At 40.0% G+C, this 19,352-nt stretch overlaps 1 long non-coding RNA gene and 1 pseudogene across 1 annotated transcript in view; both read left to right on the top strand.

The window, feature by feature from the left end:
* The window catches only part of LOC144239710 (uncharacterized), a 244,879-nt gene that overhangs the window by 83,528 nt on the left and 141,999 nt on the right, over positions 1-19,352 (top strand). The window contains exon 2 of the long non-coding RNA XR_013337474.1: positions 15,159-15,252. This is a non-coding gene — a long non-coding RNA (uncharacterized LOC144239710). The remainder of the gene's footprint in view (positions 1-15,158; positions 15,253-19,352) is intronic.
* Positions 1,289-2,198, top strand: LOC144239767 (tubulin alpha-1A chain-like; annotated as a pseudogene).

Below are 19,352 nucleotides of genomic sequence, written 5' to 3' on the forward strand. Positions count from 1 at the left end.
GCGGTAAAAGCTCACTGTGTTCTAACATGTGGATGGTGATGGGAAGCTCTCTGGGGCCTCTTCTATAAAAGCACTAATCTCATTCATGAGGGCTCCATTTCATGACTCAGTCACCTCCTAAAGGTCCTACTTCCAAATACCATTACACTGAGAATTAGGTTTTAACATATGAGTTTTGAGGGGCTCAAACATTCAGTTTGTGGCACTCCCATAATGAAGAAGGATGTGTGTGAATCTGCATGTGTGCATGTAGATGTGTGTCTGAGAGTATGTGTGCGTGTTAACTCAGACCAATGCTCCTGTACAGGAACATGAGTAACTGTGAGCTGACTATATTATGATTACTAGCATTATATCAGAGAATTACCACTAACAAAGGCTGAAATCATAACAAGGACTTGGAATTCTCTAAAGTGAATAAATTAAAATTGCCCATATGGGTGAGGATGCATAAATATCTTTCATAGGCAGAATAGCTGGCTGTCTCTATGGGCTTGATACCGTTTGGTGCAATTAACGTGTGGCATCCCGTTTAGCACTTACAAGAGCCCTAATGAAGTTGCTATCACCTGCCTGTTGCAGATTAAAAAAAAAAAGAAAAGAAAACTGAGGGAAGGATAAATTAAATCTCTTGCCTGAAACACGCTATTTGTTAGAGTCAAGCCAGGTTTGAACTAGGATGGACTGGCATTAGAGTTTTGAAACACTGTTGTTCTCTACCTCCTAGGAACTTTTTGATGAATTACACCAAAGAGCATTTGTGAAACAAAGATGTGTAGAGCACTGTAGTGTCATGATAATTTGGTAAGTGTCCTAGGATCCAGTAATAACTCTTGAAGCTGGCTGGGTTGCTTCACCGATGTTGAGCACAATCATAGAACTGATAGCACATTGAGGAAGATGTCAGCCATGAGACTATTTGAGGAGAGGCATAGAGCCACTCTTAGTGTCTTTTTGGTAATGAGATGCAATATATTTTAATAATCCATGAGCACGGTAGGGGAACAAGACTTCACCGAAACAACTGTTTATATATTTGTTCTTAGTTTAGAAAATGTATTTTGTAACACACAAGATTTAGTTGACTTTGCTAATTTAGCTGTGAATTTTCAATATGATCACCATGTCATTTATGTTGTATCTCACATAAGGAAGGTCTTTTAGAAACTAGTTTTTAGTTTTGAAAAAAAATATTTCATTCATCATTTTAGATACTTTGACATTTTCCCCTTCTTTTTTGTTTTTAAACTTTAACCTTTTTGAGATTGGTCTTGAACAAAGGTAATTTATGTCTTATAATTATCATCTGAATAATCAGTATCTCAGTTGTGAAGTGGTATCCAAGCTGGAGTTCTCGATTTCCCCAGCCCCCCATGTTTCCATAGCTGTAGTTGAGCCCTACAATGCCATCCACACTATCCATACCACCTGGGAGCACTCTGTGCCTTCACAGAGACAATGAGGCCATCTATGTATGACATCTGTTGTAGAAACCTTGGTATTGAACACCCAACCTATACTAACCTGAATAGGCTGATAGGTCAACTAATGTCCTCTATCACTGCTTCCCTCAGATTTGATGGACCCCTGAATATTTATCTGACAGAATTTCAGATCAACCCAGTGCCCTATCCTCACATCCACTTTCCTCTGGCCACATATGCCCTGCCATCTCTGCTGAGAAAGCCTGGCATGAACAACTTTCTGTAATAGAGATCATCAATGCATGCTTTGAGCCAGTCAAACGGATGGTGAAGTGTGACCCTCACCACGGTAAATACTTGGTCTGCTCCCTGTTGTACCATGGTGATATGGTTCCTAAATATATCAATGCTGGCATTGCCACCATCAAGACCAAGTGTATCGTCCAGTTTGTGGACTGGTGCCCCATTGGCTTCAATGTTGGCATTAATTACCAGCTTCCCATTGTGGTACCTGGTGGAGACCTTGGCAAAGTACAGTGAGCTGTGTGTGCCACTGAGCAACACCACAGTCATTTCTGAGGTCTGGGCTCACATGGACCACAAGCTTGACTTGTTATATGCCAAGAATGCCTTTGTTCACTGGTATGTGGGTGAAGGCATGGAGGAAGGAGAGTTTGAGGCTTGTGAGGACATGGCTGCCTTTGTGAAGGATTAGGAGGATGTTGGTGTGATTCTATTGAAGGAGAGGGCAAGGAAGAAAGAGAGGAATACTAAAGTTTAAAAAGGAGACAGCTGGGTGGCTCAGTCGGTTAAGTGTCTGACTTTGGCTCAGGTAACGATCTCACAGTTTGTGGGTTCGAGCCCCGCATCGGGCTCTGCGCTGACAGCTCAGAGCCTGGAGCCTGCTTTGGATTCTGTGTCTCCCCTCTCTCTGCCCCTCCCCCACTCATGCTCTATTTCTCTCTGTCTCAATAATAAATAAACATTAAAAATTTTAAAGTTCTAAAAGGACAAAGGTGCAGCATAAAGATGCTGCTTTTACAGAGAAGATTATTCTGTTTTAAACATTGAAAAGTTGTGGTCTGACCAATTAATTTGTATGTAGCAATGTGTATTTTCACATACAATTACTGACCTATGCTTTTAACCCAGTGCTTTGTTACAGCCTCAAGCTGTCCATTTCTCTGATGAGTTTGAATACAGTAATCCCTGTCCTAAATGAGGGGAAAAAAAGATGCCCTTCTTATAAGCTATCTAAAGCACTTTGCAAAAATGACAAACATCTTACCTTTTATGGTCCCTGAAAATGGTTTTCGATTAGTTAACAACACATTCTAATGTTTACTCCATGTGTTAAATACGGTATTATATTTCTAACCATAACAATACTAATAGTGTATTAGCTAGTAGTTTGTTGATAGTTTATATTTCTGTTCAAAGAATCTTACCTTTTCTGATGTTTCCTCCTATGTGGAGGAAACTATGCTCATTATAAAATTTCTAGCTCTTTCCCTCCTCTCATTCGTGTCTCCCCAGGGAGGAAGAATGATTTAATCTGTTTGGTGAGTTTAGAAGGAGATATTGGGCACATGTAACCCAGCTTCTTCCTCTCGCCCTTCCTCAGAGGAGAAAGCTGCCTCCTCAACTTTTCCGTGCCATCAGGACAGGCTTGAGGTGATGTAGTTTTGCCTGTGATTGTACTGGTAAGTGTCTCATTCTAGGATCTGGTTTTAGGAAATCTGTTTGCCTGCAGATAAAATCTATCTCCATCAACCTAGGCTTTATCAGTAAAACATGGAATATTTTGACAAAAGCTGACTCTGTCTTATCTCTCAATTGGTTCACAACTCAAGGTGAAAGAGAAGTCCCAGTTATCAGACCACCTCACAGTCCCAAACGTCTTTGTGTCAGTGGGCCAAGTCTTAGGACATTAACAAGAAGTACAGTTGGTGAGAACAAGCTATATGTGAGGGTTGAGGTTTCTAGCTTGGTGTGTGTGTGCCTTTAGCCTTGGTGACTCTGGAAGTGCTGAACATGTTTGATTTTCACCATGGTGAGTCGCTGAAACTTGAGGCAGCTTTGTCCACCATTAAGAGGCCACTTATACAGGTGATCATGTTTCTGTAGATGTAGGGATGCAGGCGCCAGAGTTAATGCTGAGGCATGGGCCTTTGGCAAATATGTGGGGATCTTGGAAGGCAGACTGCTGAGGGTGCAGGTTTTATGCTAAGCAGGCAAGGCTGAGGCAAGCATTTGATTACAGTGAAGAGTCTTCCTCTAGGGCCTTTAACTGTTAGGGGGCAGGGCAATATTTGCCATTTGAAAAATGCAATGCAGCTGGCGTTTGCATGAGCCAAAGAGCAATAGTGAGGGTTTACCTTTAACTAATGTGCCAGATCTCAGTAGGCAGGTGGATCAGCTGCCCTAATTTCTGTTCTGTTCTTATATTGTTTTGACTAACTTCACAGACAAGGAAGGGAATGACTGATCTTGAATTCATGTGGTTTGTTCACAGCAAAAGAAGACAGCCATAAAAGACTATAGCCTGTCTGGTTCTCCTGAGATGATCTTCAAAAGCCAGGCATAACTGACTTATAATGACAGATACCAGAATACCTGGTTTCTTTAGGGCATTATCAACTGAATGCGGGCTCAGAGGAGCCTTTTGCGTTGTTGGAAATGTTCAATACCTATGTATTGGCTACTCTGTTGTATACATAGATAAAAATTGATTGAAGTGTGCACTTAAAGGGCACCTGGGTGGCTCCATCAGTTAAGCATCTGACTTTGGCTCAGATCATGATCTCATGTTCATGAGTTTGAGCCTCATATTGGGCTCTGAACTGTCAGTGTGGAGCCTGCCTGGGATTCTCTCTCTCTCTGTCCCTCCCCAATGTGCACTTGCACATGCACTCTCTCTCTCAAAATAAATAAATTTTAAAAAGTGTGTATGTAAAAGTTGTGTACTTTATTATTTCTCAATTTTATTTTATTTTATTTAAAAACCTTTTTTTTACATTTATTTATTTTTGAGAGACAGAGCATGAGCAGAGGAGGGGCAGAGAGAGAAGGAGATACAGAATCTGAAGCAGGCTCCAGGCTCTGAGCTGTCAGCACAGAGCCCGATGCAGGGCTTGAACCCACAAACTGTGAGATCATGACCTGAGTAAAGTCGGACGCTTAACCGACTGAGCCACCCAGGTGCCACTATTATTTCTCAATTTTAAATGAAAGAATTTATCTGGATAGAGACGCACAGGGAGGACTTTTCAGTGAAAACTTAGCAGCATGTTCCCAGTCTAAACTATGTGCCTCTTCAAACCATGAGAGACTCTTGAATGCTGAGAACAAACTGAGGACTGATGGGTGTGGGAGGGCGACGGAGGGAGATGGATATGGAGGAGGGCACTTGTTGGGATGAGCACTGGGTGTTATATGGAAACCAACTAGACAATAAACTATTTGTAAAAAAATGAAGATTTAAAAAAATAAATAAATAAACTATGTGCCTCTTTTGGTCCCTTAATTCCTATAGGATATACACCTACTGGGGGAAAGATCTTCTCAGATTCTCTGATATCTTACCATTTCCAAGTTTATTTTTAAATTTAAATTTATTTACATTTGATGCCTTTTTGATCCCTTTTGACTACTCTGGAGACTCAGCTGGTATAAGTGGTGTAGGAGACTCATCTGGTGTAGGGTGCTGACCCTAACATATTCTTTTTTTTTTAAATTTTTTAAAATGTTTTATTTATTTCTGAGAGAGAGAGAGAGAGAGAGAGACAGCGTGAACAGGGGAGTGTCAGAGAGAGAGGGAGACACAGAATCTGAAGTAGGCTCCAGGCTCTGAACTAGCTGTCAGCACAGAGCCTGATGCGGGGCTCGAACCCACGACCTGTGAGATCATGACCTGAGCTGAAGTCGGACGCTTAACTGATTGAGCCACCCAAGTGCCCCTGACCCTAACATATTCCTGAGTGTTCCTACATGACTAGGTCAATCCAAGTTTGGTGCTCTAGGTGTCCCATCTTCGGGTAGGATGAGTCCTTTGCCCATGGGTCTGCACCAAACATAAAATATATATGCTATATTGCAAATTCCTGCACATATCAACACTCATCTAAACCAGAGTTTGGCAAACTTTTTCTTTATAGCACCAAATAGCCAGTATTTTACACGTTGTGGGCCACATGGTCTTAACTTTTCATGAAAGCAGCCATAGAAAGCACATAAATAGACGAATGTAGCTGTGTTCCAATAAAACTTTATTTACAAAATCAGGTGGTAGGCTAGATTTGGCCCATGGGCCAGGTTAGGTGGCCTAATGCCTGGTCTAAACCATGCAATCATCCTGAAAAATTGACAGGGAAGAGATTATTCCATCTTTTTTGTTTTGTCTTTGCAAATAAGGAGCCTGAGGGTTGGCAGACTACATGAGCTTCCTGGGTTATTCATGAACTAGTGAGTGATTTCCAATGAGAGCTCAGATGAAGAATTATATTCATGGCACTGAGATTCTGAAGTTGTGTTTAAAGGCCTGTAGGGTGAAGGTCATGTCAGATAGTGCTTAGCATTCAATTATTTATAGTCAATAAATATTTTCTTATTTGAACAATTTTGTGTGACTTTGGGTCTTGAAGTGTCTTCCTAATCTGGCTTCTTAATGAGGTTATAATCAGGCAGTAGTAAGTGTGTTGATAAATAGCAAATTGGAAATCAAAGTTAAGATTCTGATCTTTTCCTGTGGTTTATCTATACCATGGAATACTACATGGCAATGAGAAACAATGAAATCTGGCCATGTGTAGCAACATGGATGGACCTTGAGGGTGTTATGCTGAGCGAAATAAGTCAGGCAGAGAAGGACAAATATCATATGTTTGCACGTATAGGAGGATTAGGAGGAACTTAACTGAGGACCATGGGGGAGAAGAAGGGGGGAAATGGTGGGGGAAAGGGAGAGAGGCAAACCATGAGAGACTCTTGAATGCTGAGAAACAAACTGAGGACTGATGGATGGGGGGGGAGGGGGGAGATGGGCATGGAGGAGGGCACTTGTGGGGATGAGCACTGGGTGTTATATGGAAACCAACTTGACAATAAACCATTTGTAAGGAAAAAAAAAAAAAGATTCTGATCTTTTCCAACCTAGCTATGTAACTCTAAGCCACTTAACCACTCTGGATGAAGCTTCATGTAGGACTCATTCCTAGGTATCTAAATTTTAAAAAAGGCCACCTAAAGAGGGCAACATTCTAACTTTAGTGGAGCCAAATGATACACAGATGAAGGAGATGATTCAGAAAAGCATCTCAGATCAAACCATATCAATATCATTACCTTATTAATTAAGAGGCCCTGCCAGTTACATCCCATCCTTCTGAAGCCAATAACAGGGCAGAGAGAGTTTTTTCAGATCAAGAAATAAGATCAGAGGAGACTGGGAGGCTCAGTTGGTTGAGTGTCAGGCTCTTGATTTTGGCTCAGATCATGATCTAATGGTTGATGGGATCAAGCCCTACATGGGGTTCTACACTGACAGTGTGGAGCCTGCCTGGTTTTCATTCTCTCTGTCTCTGTCTCTCTCTCTCTGTCTCTGTCTCTCTCTCTCTCTCTTCCTCTTTCTCTCCTTGTCTCTCTGCTCCCCCCACCAAAATGTGTTCACACACTCTGTCTCTCAAGATAAATACATGAACTTCAAAATAAAAGAAATAAGATTGGTCATTGTTAAATACTCTCCTATCAAAGGATGTAAATATACATTTCCTCCCCCTCAGTGCTTCTGAGATCCACCCAGGAATTAATAAACACTCATTTTTTCCATATTTATGTAAAGGAGCTGACAGGAAATTGTTTGAACTGTTGCTTTATTGCCTTTACTTAGATTTTATGAATTAAACCAGAATTCACAAACAAATGTGTGCTGCACCATGCTGACCCAGGGGCTCCATTTGAACTGTTCATGGTTATTACTTTGTTCTTGGGATGACTCTTAACTTTCAGAGGATGTGAAATGTAGCAAAGAAACTAAGAAAAGGAAGGAGAAAATTGTTTTTGTTGTCTAAATTATCTACTGTTTGCTTGCTGCAAAAAAATATTTTAAGGAAAATATTTGTGATTACATTATCCTTTGTTATAAAAGAAATGCAACACCATGCTTTTTCAAAGAAGCTTGGCCAGTCTGAACATCACAGTGTCACTGGGGACCTCCATGGGGAAGTGAGACACAGAGAAAGAATGGCAAAGGGGTGATGAAATTTCACTTCTTTCTTCATGAGTTCATTTACGGCCTTGTAACTTTCACTTAGCACCAGCCCTGCAAGGTATAAATACTCCTCTTTTGCTTATTCTAAGGGCATCTTGATAGAAACATATTCACTATATTTGTTCTCCTCTAAACTATTCCCCATCTAAGGAATCTTGCTCATGTATAAATCTAATCATGTCCCTCAGTTACTTTAAAATCCTCCAAGTGTTCCTCATTGCCTAGAGGAAAAGGTATATACCCCTTAGCATGGAACATAGCCCTTTCATGATCTGGCTCTCCTCAACTTTTTAAATGTTCTATTTCCATGTGCATCTTGAACTGCAGCCAGTCAAAATGGACTCTGACCCAACATGCCAAACTATTTCCAGACTCAGTGCCTCTCCCCATGCTCTGACTTCTTCTTCGAATACCAGTTCTCTAAGTATTTCCCTAAATCCACAACCACTCTGGCTCAGATATCACCACCCTTGGGAGGGCTTTTTGACTTTCATAGTCAGAGATAGGAATTTGGATGTCTGCAAAAGGGTAAATTTTCCTTGAATGTCAGTCTCTCTCATGAGGGTTAGTGTCCTCTAGCAAGGGTTATTCACTTTTGTATACTTAGTGCCTTACATAGTGTAGAGGGTTTTTTTTATTAAGCTTATTTATTTATTTTGAGAGAGAGAGAGAAAGAGAGCATAAGTGGGGTAGGGACAGAGAGAGAAGGAAAGAGAATTCCAAGCAGGCGGCATGCTGTCGGCACAGAGCTCCACTCAGGGCTTGAACTCATGAACTGTGAGATCATGACCTGAGCCAAAATTAAGAGTCTGACACTTAACTGACTGAGCCACCCAGGTACCCCTACATAATGTAGAATTTTTAAAATGTGTGTTAGAAAGAATGAATTACTTCTTTATGGAAGAAGATAATTTTAGATTTCTAACATTCTGCTTCATAGTATTAATACCACAAATAGGGTTTTAATTTTTTTCATGATCTTTAGTTTTACTTTAAAAATTTCTTTTTAATTAAGGCAAAATTGACATGTACATATGCTTTTTTAGATGTCTAACATAATGATTTGATTTTTGTATATATTGCAACATGATCACAATAAGTCTCCTTAATATTTATCACCATACATAATTACAAAATTTTTTTTTCTGGTGATGAGAACTTTTAAGATCTACTGTCTTAGCAATTTTCAAATATGCAATGCATTATTGTTAACTACAGTCACTATACTGCACATTACATCACATGACACTTATTTTACAACTGGAAATTTTTACCTTTGACTCCCTTCACTCATTTTGGTCTCCTACCCCCAATTCTGGCAACCACCAATCTGTCCTCTGTATACACGCAGGAGTTTTTAGAGCATAGAGACTACGTCTTATTCATCTTTTTGTTTCTTATACTAACATAGTGTCTAGTGGTAACAATAAATATCTGGTGGATGAACGGAAGAGAGAGTGGTTAAATGGATGATGTGGTAAAACGATCCAGTGGATACCCAGGGCTCAACCTCCATTCATCATTGTATATGACAAAAGAAATCCTGAAGCCTGTCTGCATTGCCAAAGACTCAGAACTCCTCTCTCTTTGGATGAATGTCTAATGAGATGACAAAGGGGATCAGAGCTATTGCTCAAAAGCTGGGCTAGGATTAACACAGTAAAATATGCAGTTGTGAAGGCCTTAGTTCATTTATTTATTTAACAAATATTTATGGAAGCATGAATTCTAATATGAAGCTTATGAGGGCAGATGTGTATCAGAACTCAGAATTTTTCAGATTTTAGAATACTAGTGTATCACATAGCATGTAAAATGGGATGTAGGGCAGCACTGTGTAATAAAACCCATTAATATTTCTGCAGAATAGTGTATTTACATTTAGAGTACATTGTAGGATAAGTGAAAACTGTAAATAGGCTTATGCCAGCTCAGGTCAGGTTTTGACTTCAAATGAGTTCAGGTCAGATCCATTTTTGCTGCCAACTGTGTTATGAAACACTTTCCAATTTCAGAGAGTTTTGGTTTTTGGAATTGTGGACAAGGGATTGTAGAGCTGCAACAACATTCCTTTGAAGTTTCCTTCAGAAAAAGAAATTTAGAAAAGTATCCAACAAATATATACTCTATCAGTGATTCCCAGCATGGTTTATTAAATAAAAGTCATCACAAGAAATATCATTAACATCCAAAGAAACAAGAATTTAAATGTACTTTTTATTAAAAGATAAACCTCTTATGTGTTATTCGTAACCAGTAGCAAAGTAGATTAGTAGGATAGAGGTTTTCTAATTCCAGAGCAGCTGTTTCTTGCAGTCTTTACATATGGAAAAAAAATTGTTGAAGGGCAGGGCCATGGGGGCAGCAGTCAAGGAACAAAAGGAAGTAGCTGCAATTAGAGGTTGTGCTGTTCCAGGGTCTGGTAATTAAATTTGCACTCACTTGTGAGTGCTCCAGAATTATTATGTTTCCTGTCATTTAACGCTGGACATTCATTTATCTGTGCAGGGTCCATTCCTTCACAGCCCCACCCCCCCAAAGTAGATACAAGGAACAAGTATACTGTGTAAATGACAGAGAAAAAGATTTTCTCAAAAAGTTTAAGCCTCATTGTCACTATCCAGGTAGTGTCTAGAATCTTATGACTAGAGTGAAGCCCTCATTAAAAGCTGTTAAGAAAGGGACACCTGGGTGGCTCAGTTGGTTAAGAGTTCAATTTTGCCTCAGGTCATTGGTGAGTTTGAGCCTCTAGTCTGGCTCTCTGCTGTCAGCATAGAGCCTGCTTGGGATCCTCTGCCCCACCTCCTGCATCTCTGCCCCTCCCCCTCTTGCGTTCTCCCTCTCTCACAAAAATAAATTTTGAAAAAAAAAATTTTAAAGCTGTTAAGAAAACTACCTAATATTTCCCTCAATTGTTCTGGTTCCTAAAACTTTAAACTGTTCATCTTTAGTCCAACTCTCTTGGCTTTTGTGGGGAAATAAAGACTCTGTAGCTGAGCTACTTTTTTGAAGAGCTTCTTCAGACCTTACCAAGGAGTCCTGTTTCACAGAGAAGAGCTTGACACACATGCACATCTTGCATCCTCACATGGAGTAGGATTGTGTGACAGTCTAATGGTGCAGAGATCATTGTGTCTCAGCAGCCTCTCCCTCCCGTTTCTTCCTTTCCTTGTTTTCTCTGTCCCTGCACTCCACCCTGTCAGCCTCATGCTCTTTCTTCATTTAGTCTCTGCTTTGATCAGTGACGGTTTATTAACTGAGATCGTCAGGGTTGACCTGGAGAATATCTTGAGTCTTTCACCAAAACAGTATTTTTCTCCTTGCACCATGTGCATGGACTTATCTGTCAGTCTCTGTTCTGAGTTTTCACTTAAGACCAGACACAGCTGATTCTCCTTGTTTATGTTGATATGAGGTTAACCATGACAAGGGGAAGAGAAGAAACTTTTCCCACCACACTTACATTTAGAATGGGCAACAGGAAGAGAGATGCTGCTATGTTTATCTAAATATTCAGACACATAAGAATGTACAGCATACAATTCCACCCTCCACCCCCCACCCCACCACCTTGGGCTTCTAGCTCTTCATTTGCTATGATGGTACTGAGACTTTTAGGAGGAAAGAAAGGATCACCTGTGTCCAGGGCATGTACAGTAAGGGAATTTTTTAGAATCTAAACATTGTCTTCAATTAAGAGATGAAGGGCTTTGCCCTCGCATAGATTTCAGCGGTCAAAATGGGTGGAAGACCGACTTTCACAGGGTTGGGTGATCTAGATAGACCTAGAGACATTCATCTATGTGTGAGGCTGGCCCTTGAAGAGAGCATATCTCTCTGGGCTCCCAGCAAGAGCCAGTAGTAGCAAGTGTCAGCTGCACTGGAAACAAGCTTTACTCAACTCTTTCAAAGAAGGTGTCAGTTATTATTGAGCATTTGTTAAAATCTGAGCACCACGACTCCCAGGCCTCTTCTAAGCAAAGACTTTAGAAAAAGGCCCTTTGGGAGTAATGAGAGCAGCAGTCATTTATTGAGCACACACAACGCCAAGTACTGAGCTAAGCAGTTCACATGGATTCTTTAATCTCATCCTCACGATGCTTCTATGAGAGGGGGACTATTAATATCTCCCATTGGGCAGATGGGGCTGCTGCGGCCTAGAGGAGTTCAGTACCTCCTACAAGGTCACACCGCTGCTCAGTAGGGGCAGACAGGCTGTCTGCAGAGCCCCACATTCAGCCCTGTCATGTGTGTGATGTAGGAGAGCTCTGAATCATAGCCTTTTGCCTGATCCTGTGCCAGTTGAAGACAGAAGAGGGCACAGGGTAGTGGCAGCCAAAAGAAAAGATGACCTTGGTCTCTTGACACATTGAGCTGAAAAGACAGTCTCTGTGTTCTTAGTCTGTGTAAACAACTGTCTGATAATAAAAATGCATGGATCAGTGAAAGCAAACATTTTAAATAACCCTGCAGAGTGGAAAGAAAAGCAAAGCGAACGGATGACTCTTTCTTTAGGCTTTGTCTATCACTGCAGGTTAAGTTGCTGGGTCCAGGGTGGGGTCTGAAGTCTGCCACATAACCCTGACCTCATTTTCTTTCCACATCTTACCAAGATTGACAATGTAAATAGTGGAACAAGAAAAACAGGATCCAGGTCCAGGTGGAGGATAGGAAGCAGCAAGTGAAAGAAGTGAAGCAGAGATGAGACTGAGGCCCTCCCAGGAAAGAGGTCTGGGGGCTCTTAACCTTCCTTGTGGGTACAGACAATTATGCTTTTTCTGTTTTATATAAAGTGCTATAATACTGGAGGTTCAATTGTCTCTTTCTGTTAAGATAGCTGCTCCTAAGCCCTTTAGGAATGAAAATTCTGCCCTAGACATGGGTTGAGAATATTCTGGAGAAACTGAGTTCTAGCAGAAGCTAAGTGGATTGGGTTCTATGAAGGCAGCAGGTCAAACTGCACTGGAGACTTTTCTGTGGCCAGAGGGGGAGGCTGGGTAGAAGGGGACTGTGAAGGAAGGCACGTTATTGTCCTGATCCTGCTAGAGAAAGAACACCACAAGAAAACCAGTTCCTTGGTTTCCATTCTTTCCAAGTTTTATGCCTTTCACAAATGCAGTCTATTTAGGATTTTCTTGTACAATTGATAATTTAAGACCGAAATCCCTTTTGAGTGGGAGTCAGTGTGTGGCTGATAGTTACTAACATGTTGCATGTGTCCTGTCAAGAAGTCAGCATCACTCTGTTGCAGTAAAGCAGTACTGAGAAATATTTTGATGGATTCTGAGGGTTGAAAGTACATACACATTGGCATCAACAGCCTGGGGCTTGAATCTTGGCTCTACAAGTTACAACTTTTTGTGTCCAGTCACTTTCCAAATCTCTCAGAGGCTCACTTTCCTCATTTGTAATTTAATTTAATTTAATTTAATTAATTTAATTTTTTATTTAAAAGCATTTCCTCATTAAAGAATTTTTTTTTAAGTTCATTTATTTATTTTGAGAGAGAGATACAAACACACACAGCTGGGAGGGGGCAGAGAGAGAGGAAGAGAGAATCCCAAGCAGGCTCCAATGTGTTAGCATGGAGACTCGTATGGAGCTCGAACCCACAAACTGTGAGATCATGACCTCAGCTGAAACCAAGAGCTGGACACTTAACCAGCTGAGCCACCCAGATACCCCATAAATTTTTCCTCATTTTTAAATGGACATAAAACCTACTTTGAGTGACTGGGATGGAGATGAAATGAGGTGAATAAAAGTGCCAAGGTGTTCAAGCACTGGTAGGTATTAGAATCGGTGAGCAGATCTCTGACAGTAGCAATATTTAGATACAAATTGTAAGCTCTCAACTTAAAGCTAGCAAAAGGGCATGGGTATTCTAAAAATCATTTATGTCTGATGTAGAATGCATTGTACATCTTTCCTCAAGCTGATTTACTTTGCTCATTACCTGCCACTCTGGCTACTGTGGAATTAGCTTCTTTCTCAGCCACTGTGGATGGCTTCTTTGGTAGGGATGGTGCCCCAGAAGCATTTTGAATAGGTTGGGGATAAAGGTGCTCAAGGAATTCAGCTGCAGTGAGAGTGAGCCCCAAATTGATTATCTACAAAGAAGAAATCTTTTGGAAGTCTTTCTTTTTTTCTTTAGGTGTTCATTGCTTACTTTTAGTCTTTTTCTCACTTGTCATGTGCTCTGCAATCTTGTCAGGACTAAAACAAGTTTTCTTCCCTGACTGCTCACAAATTGCAATACAATTGTGTCTCTTTGATGTTATATAGCATGTTGTATCCTCTCCCATAGGTACTGGGAGATTCTGTTTTCTCAAATTTCACTTTATCTGTTCTATAATATCCGGGAGAAAAATGAAACCACAGCAGAATGTTCTCATTGATCAAGAATTCTTTTAACAACCTCCCTTTTGCTCCTTGTCAGTGTGACCTCTTGTCTTGGCTCTGTGACCCTTAGGGTTTAGATCATCATTGTCCTAACCAAAGTAACACACTGCAGTGCTTTAGAAATTGAAAGGCACCTCATTTGTTTTTATTCTACAAAAATCCCCTTTCATCTTACTAAGCAACAAACAAACAAACAGAGCCTGGAAGGTTGCCTTCATCATCCATTGCTTGCTTCTTACCCTGTTATCCTGGGGTTGTAAATTCTGTACAATACACTTGAGACCACAGTGATTACGATAGAACACCTTTCCTCTATCATTGGACTGGTAAACAGCTGCGCCCCAAATACATTAGTTTGAAGTCTGTATTAGTTCTTCAAGCTCTTGTTGAATAAGTAATTCACATAAAAATGACAAGCAGTGGCTGTTACATCATCTTAGAATGCAAATACGGGGCTTGTGTGGATGTGAATGGGAACAATTACCACCACCTTATGCGGTAACACACTTTAAGCTGAAGGGAGCCAGGGAACTTCTACTGTCACCGTCCTGTGACCATATACTGCTACTCCTTTTCAAGCATCATCCTCAAGAGAGCCTTGTGGAGAAAAATGTGAGGTCTTTCATCAATTGAGTCTTTGAATTCTCCCTGTGATGAGGCCATTACCCCCTATTTTATGGTAGTTAGTTATAAAGAAAAGTCTTGTTTTTAAAGTGGATGTATAAAATGAGTATATCCTGTTTAAAATTCAGATGCCCTCTTTGTAACCTATCGTGTCCGCATGAGTGTGGAGAGAACGGCTTTCCCCCATAAGGCCTGCCAGGCAAAGCCTTGTTAATGGCTCATAGTTGGGCCTGAAAGATCACACATAGGATTTTGACCTGGAGTTGGACTCATCAGGTACTACGTGGTTTATAAAGAATAAGCCATCTACTGTAATGGATATGTCTTTAGCCTTTACAGGAAAAATTAAATACCTTAATTCTTACAGAAGGTATATATATATTATTCCCATTACATGTCATTTAATTCTCCTATGAAGTAGGTATCATCTGTTTTTACAGATGAAGAAATGGAGACTAAAAGCCAATAACCTGTCCAGTATCACATGGCTGATCAATGGCAAGACTGGGATTTGAACTCCAATCGGTTTGACAGGTAAGCCCACGCTCTTTCCTCTGGGAAAGGTCACCTATATGAAGTTCAGGGAGAATAGGAAATTAATAAATTATTGTCTTCATCATTAAAAAAAGATTACACTCTCGGTGAAATAAGACATACAAACAAGTTACAGAGAAAAGAGATGAAGTAAGTTTAATTGCATGCAAAAATGTCAGTCACCCGGTTTAAACTATGTTCTTCACTTGGCGGGCCATCCTGTCCTGCCACATAATGCGGTTTGCCCTGTAGAGCAGAGAACTGGCAAACTATATAGCCGGGGGCCAGATCTAGCCACACTCATTTGATTATATACCATCCATGGCTGCTTTCTTGTTAGAGTGGATGGGTGAGTCATTGCAATCAACATCGTATGGCTCATAAAGCTGAAAATATTTACTATCTGGTCCTTTACAGAAAACGTTTACCAGTCTCTGGTGTAAAGTACAGAAATGTACAAGTAGCAGTAATGAACACATAACAAGTGAATATAGCAGAACAAGCCATCTGCTAGGATGAATATGTCTTCAGTTTGCCTCTTGACAGGAAGAATTAAATGCCTCAGTTCTTACAAAAGGTGTATTTATTTACATTACATGTTGTTAAAATGATAAGTAGATATTTTAAGACTGGCAAAAATATATAGGTTCTAGATTAGTTTATTGATAGACGGATTCATTTCTTACTATTTCAAGTAGTAAGTTTTGTTGAAAAACTAAAACCAACAATGAACAGGAGAAATGTCAGCATGCCTCATTCAAAACATGTGTAGTTTTGATGAAATTAATAGCCAAATGCAAAATGAAGCAGGATATTAACCCTGATGGCTGGAGTTCACATCTATTTATTTTATATATGGGGAAATATTTTACATATAGAACGCATTCTCTTGGCTCTATAGACAACATCCTTAATTACCTGAAGGCTTTGCATTCCTCAGCCTGGTGACTGGTTTTCAAATTTCATGTAATGATTAGCCAGAGTGGAAAAACAGGAAATAAGGCAACAGCATGACACAGAGGAAGTGGTTCAGGGAGCCTGGAGTTCTAATCTTGGCTATGCAACTCACTGGCTAAACCAGACATTTAATCTCTCTCTGCCCTCATTTCCTAAAACCTGCATGTGGAGGCACACAGCTTGTGTGTGTGGGAGTAATGCCTCCAAACTTTATTCCTAACTACTTTCTGTCAGAAAACCTACTGTACCTCTCCCCATATCCTTGGGGTCCTTAACAGCAGAATGAACCCAATTGAGTTATTAATTTCAGTATCTGTTTAGAGACTGTTCTAAGAGCATGTCATCTTCTTCCTGGCTCTAAATACCTCTAGGGAGGTATTTTAGGAGGTTGGTTGGGATGAACCAAGAAAGAGGGGGGCCATGGTGTATTAAGAACTTAACAAAGACCACAGTGATATCTCTACCTTTCTTGAGAACTTTAATTCTACTTTCCTCATTTAATTTTCAATATCATCCCCCCCACCCCAGTATTTTAGGTCTACCTTATTTGTAATCCTCCTTTAATGTTTTGTTTTTTGTTTGTTTTCTTAAGGAACATATTTATCTAAATTTACCTCGTGTTTACCCATGACATGGCTCACTTTTCCTTCAGCTTATTCCTTCCTTCCTGGTCCAATTTTCTTTATCTTTTAATTCTTTCCATAAAGATCTGTGAATGATCATTTGTTTTTCAACTTTGTTTTTCTGAAAGTGTTTATTATTACACTCTAATTCTTCAATCATAGCTTAGCTGGAACTAGAACTTTAGGACTCTGAAGACATTATGAATGTTGCTATTGGGAATGTTATAGCTTTGCAGGCAATCTGTCTTTCATTCTTTGTTTTTGTTACTTTTAAGGTTTTCTCTATCTGTGATATACTGCGGGGTCACTACCATTTTTCCAAGTGTGGGTCTCCTTCCATTTATCCTGTTTTGTGCTCAGAGAGCCCTTTAAATCTGAGGCTTTAACATCTTTCTTCAATCCCGAGTCCTTTTTCTTCTGAAACTCAAAGTTAAAAAGGTCCTCTCCTTGTCTCTCTTTGTCTACTTGGGTGGGTGTGCCTTTCAATTATATAGTCTGCAGTTATTAAACTCTTTTCATACTTTTTATAATTGCATTTTCTGTGCTCAATTCTAGTGTTTCTTCACATCTGTCCAAGCTGCTTAACTTCTCCATTAATGTCAGTGATTATATTTTTGCAAATCAAGCACTAAATACATGTTAGCTATTATTATCCTTCCTTTAATAACTTCTAGCATACCAACTATGTAGTGTCTCAGGTTGTTCTAATGCCTTGGGTTCTTGGAGGTGTTCCTGTGGTCGCATCTGCTGACTCTCCCTTAGGGTGCTTTGCTTCTTTGTGAAGTTTGTAATTTTTTAATGTTTGGCTCATTTTTAGCTGTTTGTTTGTAAAGTGGGAAACAAGTGTTTTTTTTGGTCGGGGGGAGAGATTCATTACTATTGGTTCTGCTCAGGTTATCACTGGTTTGAGGTAGATTTTTACATTAAATTCTCAATTGTGGAATCTAGACCTGCCCATGGTGCAAGCCTGCAGTTTTTTCCAGCACATTTTTTGTACTCTGTGTGTGTGTGTGTGTGTGTGTGTGTGTGTGTGTTTACCCAGAATTAAAGATTCTGTGGGAGTTGGAGTCCTTTACTCTGTCTTTATGGTAAACTTTTAGTTTGCAGCCAACTGTTCAATATTTGGCCTTTCCTCACATTACAAACAAAGCTCATTCCTTAGCTTATTTATCCTGAGGATGGTAATGAATTGGCCGAGGAGCTATTGAAAAAACAAAAACAAAACCAAACAAAACAAACTGACTGCTATAGGACTGATACAAATAATAGACTTCCTTGTATGAGATACTTAGCTAAGCCTTATATTCATTAACAGTGAGAATAGAGTCAAATTTTAATTTTATAAATTTAGAGCTTTGAGGTAGTAAGAATAATCTAAAATTATTATTGCTGAAAATACCTGGCATTGTGATTTATTTAGATTTTTTATTACTGTCAATAATTAGGTAGATTTTCTTAAACTTTCTTAGGGACAGAAAAGTGCACTTATATGCAAAGATTTCTATAAATTTTCAGGGAGTCCTTGGACTCCTTGGAGCCCACACAAAGTCAACAGGTTAAGACTTTTTGAATCATGTGGCATTTGGGTTAGAGTTAAAATAAATTCATCATATTTGAACACCCTTCTTAGAATTTCTGAGGGGCTTCCATTCAGGGTATTCATCTTTTCCACCCAATTTCCCAACAATTTCATAAATTTTTAAATAAACTGTGTAAAGTCTAGGGGCACCTAGGTGGCTCAGTCGGTTAAGCATCTGACTTGGGCTCACGTCATGATCTCACAGTTGGTGGATTTGAGCCCTGCTGTCAGGCTCTGTGCTGACAGCAAGCTGGAGCCTGCGTCGGATTCTGTGTCTCCCTCTTTCTCTCGCTCTCTCTCTGCCCCTCCCCTGCTTGTGCTCTCTTTCTCTCAAAAATGAATAAACATTTAAAAAATGCATAAAGTCTAAAAAAATCCTCTTTATTTTGAATAAAGGTCAGGTTGGAAGATATGGATTAATAGGGTGCAAAGTATTTGTCCTAACTGAACACCAGGATTAGCCTGATTTACCCACCTGGACCCTGGTGGTCTGGACAGGCCTGATGTCTCTGCCTGGGGAAGTACTAAGTACCAAGTACTTAAGGTTAAGTATTAAGGCAGGAAAGCACTAATTAGTAGGAAGGCAGGGAAGATCAGAAGAATAGTCCTGCTCTGAGAGAAGGAAAAAGGAGTGGAGCTCAGCTATGGATCAGATATATTTACCAAATTTACCAATTTACCAATGACAGAGAAAATAAATGATAGAGCCTTAGGGCTCCACCTTCCAGGTGGAGACTAGGAGAAGGCAAAATATTTCCCCTCACCAGCAGCTGACAGTAGATGACAGATGCTAAAGTATATATAAGAGGGACCAGACAGCTTAAAAATTTGCTATGAAAAATCCTCAACAGAAGTGATTTATACTCCATTTGCCTCCCTAAAATGGATGGTGCTGGCTGTGCAGCTCTTCAGTCCAAGAGGCATGTATGGAGACTGATTAT

Source organism: Crocuta crocuta, unplaced genomic scaffold (genome assembly GCF_008692635.1).
Source record: "Crocuta crocuta isolate KB4526 unplaced genomic scaffold, BGI_CrCroc_1.0 scaffold429, whole genome shotgun sequence".
Lineage (NCBI taxonomy): Eukaryota > Metazoa > Chordata > Mammalia > Carnivora > Hyaenidae > Crocuta > Crocuta crocuta.